At 45.5% G+C, this 15,457-nt stretch overlaps 1 long non-coding RNA gene across 1 annotated transcript in view; it reads right to left on the reverse strand.

Moving 5' to 3' along the window:
* LOC138265341 (uncharacterized) overlaps positions 1-14,231 on the reverse strand; it is a 73,744-nt gene extending 59,513 nt beyond the window's left edge. Inside the window, exon 1 of the long non-coding RNA XR_011199344.1 lies at positions 13,971-14,231. This is a non-coding gene — a long non-coding RNA (uncharacterized lncRNA). The remainder of the gene's footprint in view (positions 1-13,970) is intronic.
* Between the last annotated feature and the right edge of the window lie 1,226 nt (positions 14,232-15,457).

Consider the following 15,457-nt stretch of genomic DNA (forward strand, 5'->3'; position numbering starts at 1 on the left):
CCTGCAAGCAGCTCAGACCCACTGTACCCCCCCTCTCCGTAGGGGCCCACGTTATTTTGGCTCCTGTTTGACCTCTGCACCTAACCGGCCCTGTGTTGCTGGTGCTGGGTGTTTGGGGTTATCTCGAACCTTCAATGGTGGGCTACCTATGGCCTGGAGACTAAACCTGTAAGTTCATTACTTACCTCAAAAACTGTACTTTATTTTCTTCCCCCAGGAACCACTGAAAATTGCAGTGTCCACTTTTAAAATAGCTTTTTGCCATTTTAAAGAAAACTGTGTACATTGTTGACTCTATTCAAAGTCCTGAATATACCTATGCAAGGCACCTTTCAATGTATGTACTTACCTGTAAATTGAATCTTTTGGTTCTAGAAATAAATTGAGAAAACATATTTTTCTATATAAAATTCTATTGGTCTGGAGTTAAGTCATTGAGTGTGTTTTTTTCCTATTACTTGTGTATGTAAAACAAATGCTTAACACTACCCTCTGATAAGCCTAACTGCTCAACCACACTACCACAAATAGAGCATTCATATTACCTATTATTGCCTCTGTCAAGCCTCTGGGGGACCCCAGGACTCTGTGCACACTGTATCTCATTTTGATATAGTATATACAGAGCCAGCTTCCTACAGACCGCCAAACACGTAATGAGCCCCTTAGTCTCTTTTATGGAAGTCAAAAATCTCCATTGGGGTAAACTTGCAGACTGTAGTTGACAAGGGCTCCACAGGACCAAATACCCTTTTTCGAGGAGCCACTGAAGAGGATCTGCTAATGTGGTGAAGAATGTAGTAGGAATTGCGGTGAAGTCGAGCTGACCGCAGATGCACCTTGGGCAGATGAGACAGATCTTGGTCTCCTCTCTGTTCTCAAAGCACATTTTGGTAAAAAATGTTCGAAGTCCCAAGTTTTGGATTTAGCGTATCTGCGCAGCTTAAGCACCAATGCAAAGGGTCCGGAACTGGAAGGCCACCACTTGGAGGGTCAGGACTCACTCAGACTGGGTACAGGAGCGGGTTCAAAATAGTTGGAGCCTTTTCTGTCTCTGACGCTGTGACCAGGAGGCCGCCAATTAGCTATTGGAGTCACTCTGGAAGTCTAGTGTTCAAGCAGAAAAGCAGTTCTGAAGCAGCAAGGCAGGCTTTAGGCAGCAGAACAGTCCTTTGAAGTACACAGCAGGCAACAGATCCGGAAGTGAGCTGAAGGGAGGGACTGAAAACCCTATTTTTAATCCTGGTGCCCACTTTGAAGAGGAAGAAAGCTAATGGAGTTTTCCCCCACAGCAATGCCAGGAATGTCATGCCTCCCTGTCCTGGTTTAGTCTGTTTGCAGCTATACTAGGACACTGTTTCCAAAAAACTGTCTGCCTACACTCAGCATGAGCTTTAAAAATGCTTTCGCTGTTTGGGAGAAGAGATTTGTTTCTCTACCTGCGCTCTTGTGGGCCGGGAAACTCAGCTTGCTACTGTCCGGCAGGAGCATGCAAAAGCAGCTGCTCCCACCGGTAGGAACAGGAGCTACTAATTTATTATTTACTCCTCCTTGAAGGAGTGCCCCATTATAAACTGCAGGGCTTTTTGCTTATATTTTCATTGAGCTTTGAGGTGCACCTAGAAGACGAAGGGGCACCACCAAGCCTTTTTCTTTATGTTGTGTGGGGCTGTGAGGAGTGCAGCAGCCCCAACAACATTACAAAAAGGAATAGTAATTTACCAGGGTCATTAAATCCATGAGCTGAGGAAAGCTTACCATATTTTTTAAAGCACTACAACTTACTTAGTAACCTTGAGGCACAAGTTAAAGTTACTTGAGATAATTATAAGTGGTAAATGTCAGTGGAATATGGAGTGTAAAACAAACGTACTCACTGAAATTTACACCTTACTATAATGTTGCTTTAACCTTTGTTTTTTCCAGTGAATATCTACCTGTCTATCTATCTATCTATCCATCCATCTATCTATCTATCTATCTATCTATCTATCTATCTATCTATCTATCTATCATCAAGTTTACCCATCAAATCCACAAACACAAAATTTAATTTCTGTATGTGTTAGTAATGGTAACGCCTGAGGTTACTCATACGAGGGCCTTTACTAAGCCTACAGACAGAAACAATAGCCTGCATTACAACAGTACAGTTTTCATCATCCTTCTCTGAAGACTCATTTAGCTTTTTCACAATTTACTAGATTAACAAGAATCATCTCGGATCCAGAGGAACTATTGAGTTAATTTGAGGAATTTAAAAACAAGTTTAAGGATAGAGATTTTCCTCAAAAAATTCTTGATAAGTCCATTTCACGAGTGGAACGATTACAAAGGAAGAACTTATTGGGAAAAAAACACAAAGAGAAAGTTCCCAAAGATAGGTTTGCGTTCTTAAATATTCAACCAAGGCTCATTCCCTGAAGAAAATCATTGAAAAAAGATGGGAATTTCTCACTAATGAACCAGATTTTCAAGGATTGCACAGTCAAAAACCATTATACGCTCACAGCCGCTCGAGAAATTTGAAGGAAATTCTATAGATTAAGAAACAAAAACAGAACGGTCCACGTAAGGGAAATCAGAAGTGTCTGAACTGTGAGCATTGCAATAACGTATTTACAGGAGACGCTACGATGCACCCTACGAAAGGCACTCTTATAAAACTGAAACACTGCAGACCGCAAAAGTAGGAATGTCATATATACCTTGAAATGCCCCTGCAGAAAAATGTATGTGGGTAAAATGGAGCGAAAGATAAAAGTGTGGATATCAGAACGTAAAAGTAACATACCAATAAAGTTTCCAATTCGAACATGGTTGTTCATTGGCAGGAGGCAGGTCATAACATTTCTCAATTAAGATTTCAGATTTTGGAAGTAGTGCAGCCAAGGCAGATATTGACCATCAAAAGCAGCGGCCTCAGAACGAATTTGAGAGTATGCAACCGAAAGGGATGAATGATAAACTGGAATATACTTGTTTTCTTTGAAAGAACCAGTTACATCATTTTGTAAGAGAAAGTGATAATTTGGAGTGACATGAAGCATTTCGTGTATTTTATTTTGTTTCGATCATGTTTGTTTTTCTATTTGTATATTTTTCCAGTCACATGTCTTGTGTTTCGTTGTTTCAGAAATTGTTTAAATAATTGTATTCTTGAGGATATGTGGCAATAGACTTTGTAGGAGCCACTGTTTTAGTGCATGTGGCAGATATTGTATTTAGTGCTACGTGTTGCAGCTCGCACGTATAGCGATGGCACACATTGTTTCTCTAAAGAAGAGGGTAAAATTAGTCCATTATCAAGCTTTGGTAGGCGGGCGGGAAGGGTTAAAAGCTGGCGCATTTACGTCCGGGGTGCTGCAAGCCTTTGCTTTACAGATTCGTACAGAAGTACGCTTTGGCCTAGCAGTCTCAGTTACCGGTAGACTGATTAGCGGGCCCACAAGTCAGATGTACATAATCTCCACAAATAAGTGTTCTTGCATCATGTCGCACATACCAACGGTGGTGAGAGGTTGATGAAAGTTGCCTGCGCAGCTCACAGGTACTGAGGTAGATGAATCATGGCAGTAAAAGAGCGGGATAGCTCGGTTTCCATTAACCCACAAGCTTTTTTTTTTAAGCGCAGCCATGCAGTCACAGAGAGATTCGTTCGTAGCTATTTAGCGATATATACTCGTGTGATTTCACTTTTCAACTACTTAGAGAGTCACGCACGGAGCACTCACTAGAAGCGTTGGGTTACAAACATTCACTTGCCAACAGTGTGCAACGCTTTACGATCGACGGCTCAGTCTGAGTCACTGCAGTTACATTTTTGGTTTGGTTTGCGATTGCCAGTTGGTCTTTGATCTTCAAACTGAAACACCGTTTACCATTATGGTCACATCACAAAGCATGTTGCACTCGCACTTCGGCGTCATGGGGTCACCAGTGTAGAGCCAAGTCAGGCTGAGAGATTTTTGTTTTTCAGATACCCCTGATAAGGGGTTATTTAACACGAAATACTGTGGGACTGGGACACTGTTTCTGTGGATGATACTGTTAATATCATGTAAATATATTAATTGCTGATCACATATTCAGAAGGATGATAATCTACATGGTTCAGTGGATTAAAGTCAATGGAGGTTGAACACATGAAATAAATGGAAAACGTTTTAAACTAGAAAAACTGGAGAACCGTGATTTTTATTTGTTGGTAAAATTTGGAATGAAAAGACCTTAGAGGGTTTGAAGCAAAGTGCGCCCAGTTGCCAGCAATAGAGGGTCCTCATTGCCAGCATATGCAAATAGTGGTACTCAATAAATGCCCCTCGCTCTTCTAGATAACAAATAACTACACAAACACCTAACGCATCACTTCGCGCATTCATTTTCTTCATTACGCTCAGTTTGGCATTTCCCATTTCAGTTCCACAAAGCGTCCTGTTTCACAACATCGTGCCTTTCTAAAGTACATTTAAACAATCAGCACTTCTTTGAATTGAGGAGCATCCACTTATTTATACATTTTAGACAATATAGAGAAACTGACTCTCCTGAGCTCAAGCAAATCAAAAACCTCTTACATTGAAAGTACCAATAAGGGCCGTGCACTCGAGCGAAAGCTCCACTGAAAAACATTAAAAACAGGCCCTTCCCGAGGTTTGAAAGACTATGCCACAGTAGTACCTTTTCAGTGCCCATGTCATAAAAGGAAATCCTCATGCAACTATGCCCTCACCTGTGGTATAGTGCATCGTGCCTTAGGGCTTTAAGGCCTGCTAGAGGGGTGACTTTCCTATGCCACAGGCAGCGATTTTGGGAGTGGGGCACCCTGAGAGGGCTGCCCTGTTGACTTTGTCTTTTTCTCCCCACTAGCACACACAAGCTGCAAGGCAGTGAGCATAGGCTCAGGGAGGGACCCCCAGGGTGGCATAATACATGCTGCAGCCATTGGGGACTTTCCCTGACCACCGGACCCTTGGCACCATGGTTACCTTTTACAAGGGACTTAACTGTGTGCCAGGGCTGTGCCAATGGTGGAACAAAGGTACAGCTTTTAGGGAAAGAACACTGGTTCTGGGGCCTGGTTAGCAGGGTCCCAGCACACTTTCAATCAAAGTTTGCATCAATACTAGGAAATAAAGTGGGGGGCAACCATGCCAACAGTGGCATTTTCCTACACAGTCCCAACACGGGACTGCCAAACTCGCAGGAATATTACAAGGTTTCCACCGGCCTGACCTGGCTGACCGTCAGCAAACCCACTGGTCGGACCAGCGGAAACAGTGCTACGAGACACTCAGCTCTCTTAGAGGAGCCGAGTGCTATCTTGTAGATCAGAGGTGACCAAACAGCACCTGCTTTGCAGACTGTGCGCATTCCGAGGGTGCTGGGCAGAGGGGGCCCCCTGTACTGCCCATGTCATGTGCAGTGCAGGGGCCTGCCTGTGGCCCCCTGCACTTGTTCTCCGCCAGCCATTTCATGGTGGGGAAACTGCTATGAAAAGGCTGGTGGAGAACACTGTTGTAATCAGCAAGGTTGTAATCAGTAGGGTTCCACAACCTTGGCAGTTCGACCGCCAGCCTCGTAATGGGGTTATAGGTCCGAACATAGAGATCTTTACCTCGACATTAACCAGTGGGTCCCCAAAGACAACACCACTCACTTCCTTGGGCACCGCCGGCTGAGCTGAAGTTTACCTTCTCAGACATTTTTCTATAAAATGTCTTTAAGTCTGAAGGTAAGCAGAGGCTAGGCCCAATCCACTTTGTGTATCTGACCTGCGCTCCATCGTGGTCCTTCATAACTTTCGACTTTGCCCGGTCCCACGCTACTAGATACCCACGGCTGGCGCGTTGATCTTTTAGGTACTATTTCACACTTTAAAATTTAAAAATTCATAACTCTGGTTCTACTGATTGGATTTTTGTCATTTTGGTGTCAAATAACTTATTAAAAATGACTCTGTTATTCTAAATTGGTGTTAGATTTATCTTTTGCTATATTTTGCATAAATACATTATATTTTACATAAGTAAAGTCTGACTTCTTTTGTGCCAAGCTACCAGAGGTTTAAGCACAGGTTAATTTAGTGACTTTTCATGGTTCACCCTGACAAGATTTATGGCTGTCGCTTGAATAGGATTTCACTCCCCCAACAAGCAACTACATTTCTCTTATTAACCTTCTTGAATTTTCTTCTGCATAGCAGTACTTCCTCCAGCTCCACATCTCTCCCGAGTTTGATATTTTTTAGGTTCCTGTTGAATTTGCCTTTCCACCAGTCAGGATTCTATGGTTTCCTAAATCCCCACCTACAGTCAGGAGTTTTTTTTTACCCTTGTTTTTCCATCTCCTTTTGGACTTTTTCCGGAAGACACTTTCCTGCTAGGTGCTATATAGTGATGACAGCAACGTGGCTACTGGAAGGGGTCACCCTTATCTCTGGCAGTCTCAGACTTTTGCTGCGAACCTGTTGCATCTTAGCAGGAGGCCAGTGGATGTTACGTATTGCCAGGTGACATGAAATTTGCACCTTCAGTAGCTGGCAGTGACTGGTGCTCTCATTCTAAATTATGTCAACAAGGAACAGTACTCGGGCTCTGAGGGAGATGGGGCTTACAAGCTGAAAATTCTGGGGTGATTTGATTCTCCTTTGCTGGGAGGCTTCGGGATATGTGTTGTACAACACCTTCTCCTGGTTTTTATGTAATGAACTATAATGTAGTTAATTGATGATAGGAACCCAGGCCCCCCCAGAGAGTTCACATAGGAACTGACTTGTCTTAATAATGGCATTGCTGCCAGGGTGGGGTGAACAATTAATGTTTCTAACTTTATCCTTAAACGCTCACTTTAAAAAAAAAACATGCTTCTCAATGCACAGATATAATCTTATGTATTAAGGAGAAACGGTTTTGTATGGTAATAAAATACACTTTTTAAATTTTAAAGAGACTTTGTTATATTTTTGCACTTTTACAGCAAGATGTCTTTAACAAGCATTTGCAATGCAATCGGTCTTGCATATGGGAAAGTTAGGACTCTTGGCATTGAAAGAGGCAGTTTTTAAAAACGTTCTTATGCAGTGGAGTGATGATATTTGCATAGCGCTATTTTAAGTTGTATGACATTGTGGCGCTGAAGAACCAGAAAATGGGAAATAGGTTATGAGGGAGGGGAGACAGCGCATGTACTGAAGTATCTCCAGCCTATCTCTCATGTTAGGTTAGGTAGAAACATGCATTACCTGCAGGCGAAGCTCTAAACACTAGACCGCATTTGAAAACTTGAAAAAACATAATTTAGACTACTTGTGTCGACCACATTAGGTGTGGAAAACTCGTCTACTGAGCCGACCTCTCCCACAATCCTCTCTTGGTGAAATATGGCACACTGAATTAAGCACCGCAATGACATCATGCCTGATCAAAGAATGGCCACAAGAAGGAGGCTGTTTTATGGGTCCAATAATTTAATGGTGTATAGGATTTCCTTTTATGACATGGGCACTGAAAAGGTACTACTGTGGCATAGTCTTTCAAACCTCGGGAAGGGCCTGTTTTTAATGTTTTTCAGTGGAGCTTTCGCTCGAGTGCACGGCCCTTATTGGTACTTTCAATGTAAGAGGTTTTTGATTTGCTTGAGCTCAGGAGAGTCAGTTTCTCTATATTGTCTAAAATGTATAAATAAGTGGATGCTCCTCAATTCAAAGAAGTGCTGATTGTTTAAATGTACTTTAGAAAGGCACGATGTTGTGAAACAGGACGCTTTGTGGAACTGAAATGGGAAATGCCAAACTGAGCGTAATGAAGAAAATGAATGTGCGAAGTGATGCGTTAGGTGTTTGTGTAGTTATTTGTTATCTAGAAGAGCGAGGGGCATTTATTGAGTACCACTATTTGCATATGCTGGCAATGAGGACCCTCTATTGCTGGCAACTGGGCGCACTTTGCTTCAAACCCTCTAAGGTCTTTTCATTCCAAATTTTACCAACAAATAAAAATCACGGTTCTCCAGTTTTTCTAGTTTAAAACGTTTTCCATTTATTTCATGTGTTCAACCTCCATTGACTTTAATCCACTGAACCATGTAGATTATCATCCTTCTGAATATGTGATCAGCAATGAATGTATTTACATGATATTAACAGTATCATCCACAGAAACAGTGTCCCAGTCCCACAGTATTTCGTGTTAAATAACCCCTTATCAGGGGTATCTGAAAAACAAAAATCTCTCAGCCTGACTTGGCTCTACACTGGTGACCCCATGACGCCGAAGTGCGAGTGCAACATGCTTTGTGATGTGACCATAATGGTAAACGGTGTGTTTCAGTTTGAAGATCAAAGACCAACTGGCAATCGCAAACCAAACCAAAAATGTAACTGCAGTGACTCAGACTGAGCCATCGATCCTAAAGCGTTGCACACTGTTGGCAAGTGAATGTTTGTAACCCAACGCTTCTAGTGAGTGCTCCGTGCGTGACTCTCTAAGTAGTTGAAAAGTGAAATCACACGAGTATATATCGCTAAATACAGGGGCGTAGGAGACACTAAATTTCTGGGGGGGACAGGGACAACCTTGAGGTGGGCCCCCTGCACAAAGTTTGCACCCAGAAGGGTTGCCGTGGTGGGGGGAGATGGGGAAGACAGTCACTTCCAGTCGAGTCCTGTGTGGCCTGCAATTCCCTGTCTGCTGGGCCCTTTGCTGCCTGTTAGGCAGCGACAGGCTCTGTGATGCTGTTCGCCTGTGTGAAGTCCTAAGAGGCCTGTACTGCCTGCTGGGCGCAGTGCTTCCTGTCGATTCCTGTGCTGCCTGCCAGGCACTGTGCTGCCTGTTGGGAGCTTTCTTACTAGTCAGGCTGTATAAGTCTCGGGGCCTCCGCCTGCCTATGAAGGCCAGTAAGGCCTATGATTGCTGCTAGGTCCTTGTCTGACTGTCAAGTGGCAGTCTCTGTGCTGCCGCGTTCCTGTGAACTGCTGTGCTGTCTGATAGGGCCGCCCTTAGTGCTGGTGGCGCCCTGTGCGACATTGTTTGTTGGTGCCCCCCAGTGACCACCTCTGCCACGGATTCCCTCACTACTATCCATCACCACTCTCTCTCAGATGCATTTCATTCGTTTTATAGCACCACTCATACCGGGAAATATCCCTTACAACGCAATCAATGCAATGCAATGCATTGACCATGCTGCCATTACCACAAATATGGGTCTAGCACACATACCTTTGCCACACATATCTTTACCACACATATGCGTGGTTACAGCATAGATAGCGGTCTAGCTGTCCGGGTGGAACAGGAAGAAGCAGAGGAGAGAGAGGTAAGTAAGTAGGGCTGTGGCCGGGTTTAGAGTGGGAGGTTGGGAGGTTGGGGTCATTTTTAGGGCAGGGTAGGGTCGGGGTAGTTTTTAGGACAGGGTGGGGTAGGTTTTAGGGGTCAGGAGGATTGCATGGAGTTCAAGTAGTTTTAGGACAGTGTGGGATAGGTTTTAGGGTACAGGGTGGGGGGTCATGTAGTATTTAGGACAGAGCGGGGTAGGTTTTAGGGTTCAGGGTGGGGGCAGGGGCATCAAGGTAGTTTTTAGAGCAGTTCAGGGTAGGTTTTAGGCTTCAGAGTGGGGGTCGGGGTAGTTTTTAGGACAGGGCAGGGTTACTTTTAGGGCTCAGGGCAGGGGGGTTTAGGGCTCAGGGCAGGGGCAGTTTTAAGTGCTTGGATGGGTGGAGTATGGTATCAGGTGTAAGGGGGCAGGGTAGGGAGAATTTACCACACATGTTCCTTTACCAAACATGCTTTTACAATGAAATTCGTTGTAAAGGCATGCGTAGTAAAGACACGGTCATTGTTGAGACCGCGATGTTAAGGCATGCACGATATACGCATGTGTTGTTCTATCATTCATCCCTCATACCAGTCTAGGGTGTCAAAGCACTTTACATCACACAGACATTACGCAGAAACAATCATCATATATGTGTAAATCAGTGTATATGAAATGTTACATAAGACAGAGGACTACAAGGTGTAGGTGTCACAGGTCATCCATACTGGTAGCAGGTATAGTTTCAGAGTGCTTTATCTGGAGAAGCGCAAACTCTGAATTTAAAACATAACACCATGGTTGGGGGCTCTCTTTAATAATAAGAACTGCACTCAAATCAACTTGTTTTGCAACATTAAGTTAATCAAAAAGTGGGGGGAAATCATGACGCTCTAATCTATACCTTGATGTTTGCATGCAGCTCTTTGATGAGTTCATTGCTCACTGTTCTATATTCAGTTTTCATTTATAAATTGCAGGGGACAAAAAAGGAGCTCTCTGATGTAGGAAGCTGGCCTTGTGTGTGGTGAGTACCTATGGTATTATCACCTTATACCAGGTCCAGGTATCACCTTATTAGTGAAGTGTAGGCAGTGTCTAGAAGCCAGGCTCTCTAGAGTTAGCTGTGGATGAGCAGCCAAGACTTATCTAGGACACATGCAAAGATCATGCAATACCACTGTAGTCGCACAGCACTTACACACATGAAAGAAACACGTGTTGCGAAAATAAAGGTTCCTTATTACAGTAACACAAACACTAAAACACTAGATAGGCAATACTCCAATAGGATGTAAGTAACACACTATTATATGTACAGCAGCAATCACAAATTGGCATAAAAAGCAATAGAAAACAGTGAAAAGCAATAGGCAATACTGAAGGCCTAGAGGGGACCAGACCATATACTAAGAAAGTGAAATGAGAAAGCCGGGTCCCCACCCAAGGAAGTGGAATTGGTAGAGGGGAGCTGGAGGAACTAGGGAACCCCAAAGGTAAGTACCAGAGTGCCCCCCCCGCGACCAGGAGAAAAGAGGTAAGTTACAGTTTTTTCCCTGACCCACCAAAAGGACTTCAGAGAAGGATATTGCAAAACGCAGACAAGACTGCAAGAAACTAGAGGTGGATCCTGGAAGAGTAAGACCTGGAAAAGAAGGGCACCAAGTCCAGTTTACGTAGGATGGTCCGGTCGTGGCAGGAGCCACTACCCACCCATCTGTGGATGCAGGAGTTGGTCGACGGGGAGACGAAGATGGTCAGCAATGCAGCACTGGAGCAGATGAAGAGTTCCTAGGTGATGCAGTCGACGTCCCACGCCAGATGAAGAATTGCAGTCAGTCTGTGGTGTGGAAAACCCACCAACAAGCCTTGGCAAAAGCAAATGTCGCAGTAGGAGAAAAGTGCAGCTACCGGGGACCAGCAAGGTCCAGGGGGACTCAACCCATGGAGGGGAGTCTCAGGTGACCATCAGCAAGGCAGAGAGTCTGGAGGAGGAGAGGCAGCCCCCACAGAAGACCTACAGGCAAGGAGCCCAGGAGCTGTAGAGAGGCCCACAGCACACCTGAAGAGAGGTCCCACTTCACAGGCGAAGCACATTGAGGGCTGTGCTTCACAGAGAAGAGTGCCGGGGGTAGCTGGAAGAGATGCGGTGCATGGGGGTACTGTCCTGCATGGGAAGGCAAGGACCTACCTACTCCAAAGTTGGGCAGCTGGTAGAGAGGACCAAGGAGACCACTCCAGACTACCACCCCTGATGCAGGATCCACGCAGCTCAGGAGGAGAGGAGAGGAGATGCACGCAGCCGGTTGTTGTTGCAGTTGGTGCCTGCGGATGCAGATAAGTGACTCCTTCACTTCAAGGAATTTTCCTTCTTTCTTCTCATTCAGACTGAAGACTTGCTGCCCTCAGAGGAAGCACAGCTGGGCAAATGTTGCAGTTGCTGGAAGGAGTCGGAGAAACAATGTTGCGTGGCAAAGTCGTCGCTGGAGCTGCAGATTGTAGGTTCCTGTGAAGTCCAGTTGCGGTTCCAGTGGCCAGAAGTCAAATTAAACGTTGCAGAGGAGTCCTGCTGGAATCTTGCACGTCAAATCTGAGGACCCACCCAAGAGGGAAACCCAAAATAGCCCAGAAAGGGGGATTGGTCACCTAGCCGGGTGACCACCTAGGAGGGGGCTGTGATGTCACCTCCCTGACCTGGACACTCAGATTCTCACAGAGGCCTCTGCCAACCTTAGATTCAAGATGGAAGAATCAAGTGGCCACCTGGAGGAGCTCTGGGCACCACCCCTGGGGTGGTGATGGACAGGGGAGTGGTTACGCCATTTCCATTGTCCAGTTTCACGCCAGAGTAGGGGCTGAGGTCCCTGAACTGGTACAGACTGGTTTATGCAAGGAGGGCACCAAATGTGTCCTTCAGAGCATACTAGTAGCTTGGTGAGGCTACCCCTCCCAAGCCTTGTAACGGAGAGGGTGTTGCCTCCCTCTTCCAAAGGAAATCGTTTGTTCTGCCTTCCTGGGCATGAGCTGCTCAAGCAGCAGAAGGGGGGCAGAAATCTGTCTGAGGGGTGGCAGCAGCGTGAGCTGTTCGGAAGACCCCATAAAGCTGGTAGGAGCAATGCTGGGGATCCTCTAAGGAGCCCCCAAAGTGCATGGAATCATACAATCAATACTGACAATAGTATTGGGGTATGATTCTGACATGTTTGTTACCAAACATGCCCAGGTTCGGAGTTACCATTATGTAGCTGGACATAGGCAGTGACCTATGTCCAGTACAAGTGTAAAATGGCGTCCCCGCACTCACGAGGTCCAGGAAAATGGAGCTGGAGTTCGTGGGGGCACCTCTGCTCCTGCAGAGGTGCCCTCACACACAGGTACTTGCACCCTACCCTCTGGGCTAGGAGGGCCTACCATAGGGGTGATTTACAGTGACCTGGTGCAGTGGCCTGAAGTGAAAGGGTGCAAGCACCTTTTCACGCAGGCTGCAATGGCAGGCCTGCAGACACAGTTTACATGGGCTCCTATGGGTGGCATAATACATAATAAATGCTGCAGCCCATGGGAACCCCTGATCCCCCAATGCCCTGGGTACCTGGGTACCATATACTAGGGACTTATAAGGGGCACCAGTATGCCAAGTGGGGGGTGTGTGTGGTCCAAGCAACCAAATTTAATGGGAGACAGCACTGGGGTCCTGGTTAGCAGGATCCCAGTGAACACAGTCAAAACATACTGACAACAGGCAAAAAGTGGGGCAACCATGCCAAAAAGAGGGTACTTTTCTGCATCTGACAAAAGCAGAAACCCACTGACCTATTCACATTATATACACTTTGTGATCTGCATGTAGACGGCCTTTGTAGCAGGCATAGTAACCCTGTACGTTATGATGAGTCAAAACTTCCACTAGACAAAACTTCAGTCTCTCTCCAGAATGACCATTAATCACCGGAATTATCTTAAGATTTTTATTGTTGCCTGAAAACTGTTGGTGGCAAGGAACATCCAGCAGGTGCTTTTAAAGTCACAATATACTTGCAAACATAGCACCCCCATCCTAAGTCAGCACCCAGTGCGGCAGCACCGGTTGCATCGCCCTAGCTGCCTTACCTTGTCCTGTCCATCTCTTAGGCCATCTGGTTCTTCCTGGGACCCATGCTGTGTGCTGGTCTCTCCGCTGTCTATCCAGCAGTGTCAGGCTCTTTTCCACCATAGCCTGTGAAGTCCTGTAAAGCCTGTGAGCTGCCACAGTGCTGGCTTCGCATCCACAGGCCATTGGCAGGAAATGAGATTTACAGACAGCCCTTGCCCTTCAGAGCGGGCTTTCACAAATACCAGGAAGGCTGAGGGAGAGACAGGGGACAGAAATGTTGGGGGTGGCAGGATGTCAACTTAGGGGACAATAATTAGCACTGGGGCAGGCAAGCTGGAGACAGAGGAGAGAAGAGAGTGAGAGAGAGGCGACAGAAAGGGGGGCCCTAACAAACACTGGCGCACAGGGTGCCACTAGCGCGCTAAAGCCTGCCCTGCTCATATCTAACAGTAACTCAACAATACTGTTTTTAGAAAGGGAGATACTCTGCAACACAGCACTGTATTTAAAAAGAAAGGGAGTTACTTAGCAATAGTTTATTTAATTACCCAAACCTCCTTACCTTCTCAAATCTGGCTGCTGTCTTCAGGGTTCGATCTTCAAGGGACAGGAAGGGTCGGGCTCAGGAGGGACTGGATGCACAGAGCAATCAACAAAGGGCCTCTCCTCTCCCTTTGTTCTCAGAAGTGCAGACTGCAGGCAGCTGTGGCGGCAAGGTGAGAAAGAATCCCTTGTGTGCTGCAGCACAACAAAAGGGCAGAGGGCGAGTGTACTGGAGCCAGATCACAGGTCAAGTGCAGGGCCATATAGGTAGCGCTTTCATGTGCTAATGGCCCTGCGAATTACAGGAGAAGGGAAAATTCTTCTGTGCCCTCGTCCCCCCCACCCTTGTCCCCCGTGTCCCCCCCACTCCAAAATCTGGGGGGGACATATCCCCCGCGTCCCCCACACTTCCTACGCCCATGGCTAAATAGCTACAAACGAATCTCTCTGTGACTGCATGGCTGCGCTTAAAAAAAAAAGCTTGTGGGTTAATGGAAACCGAGCTATCCCGCTCTTTTACTGCCATGATTCATCTACCTCAGTACCTGTGAGCTGCGCAGGCAACTTTCATCAACCTCTCACCACCGTTGGTATGTGCGACATGATGCAAGAACACTTATTTGTGGAGATTATGTACATCTGACTTGTGGGCCCGCTAATCAGTCTACCGGTAACTGAGACTGCTAGGCCAAAGCGTACTTCTGTACGAATCTGTAAAGCAAAGGCTTGCAGCACCCCGGACGTACATGCGCCAGCTTTTAACCCTTCCCGCCCGCCTACCAAAGCTTGATAATGGACTAATTTTACCCTCTTCTTTAGAGAAACAATGTGTGCCATCGCTATACGTGCGAGCTGCAACACGTAGCACTAAATACAATATCTGCCACATGCACTAAAACAGTGGCTCCTACAAAGTCTATTGCCACATATCCTCAAGAATACAATTATTTAAACAATTTCTGAAACAACGAAACACAAGACATGTGACTGGAAAAATATACAAATAGAAAAACAAACATGATCGAAACAAAATAAAATACACGAAATGCTTCATGTCACTCCAAATTATCACTTTCTCTTACAAAATGATGTAACTGGTTCTTTCAAAGAAAACAAGTATATTCCAGTTTATCATTCATCCCTTTCGGTTGCATACTCTCAAATTCGTTCTGAGGCCGCTGCTTTTGATGGTCACTATCTGCCTTGGCTGCACTACTTCCAAAATCTGAAATCTTAATTGAGAAATGTTATGTCCTGCCAATGAACAACCATGTTCGAATTGGAAACTTTATTGGTATGTTACTTTTACGTTCTGATATCCACACTTTTATCTTTCGCTCCATTTTACCCACATACATTTTTCTGCAGGGGCATTTCAAGGTATATATGACATTCCTACTTTTGCGGTCTGCAGTGTTTCAGTTTTAATCGAGTGCCTTTCGTAGGGTGCATCGTAGCGTCTCCTGTAAATACGTTATTGCAATGCTCACAGTTCAGACACTTCTG

Source organism: Pleurodeles waltl, chromosome 11, assembly GCF_031143425.1.
Source record: "Pleurodeles waltl isolate 20211129_DDA chromosome 11, aPleWal1.hap1.20221129, whole genome shotgun sequence".
NCBI lineage: Eukaryota > Metazoa > Chordata > Amphibia > Caudata > Salamandridae > Pleurodeles > Pleurodeles waltl.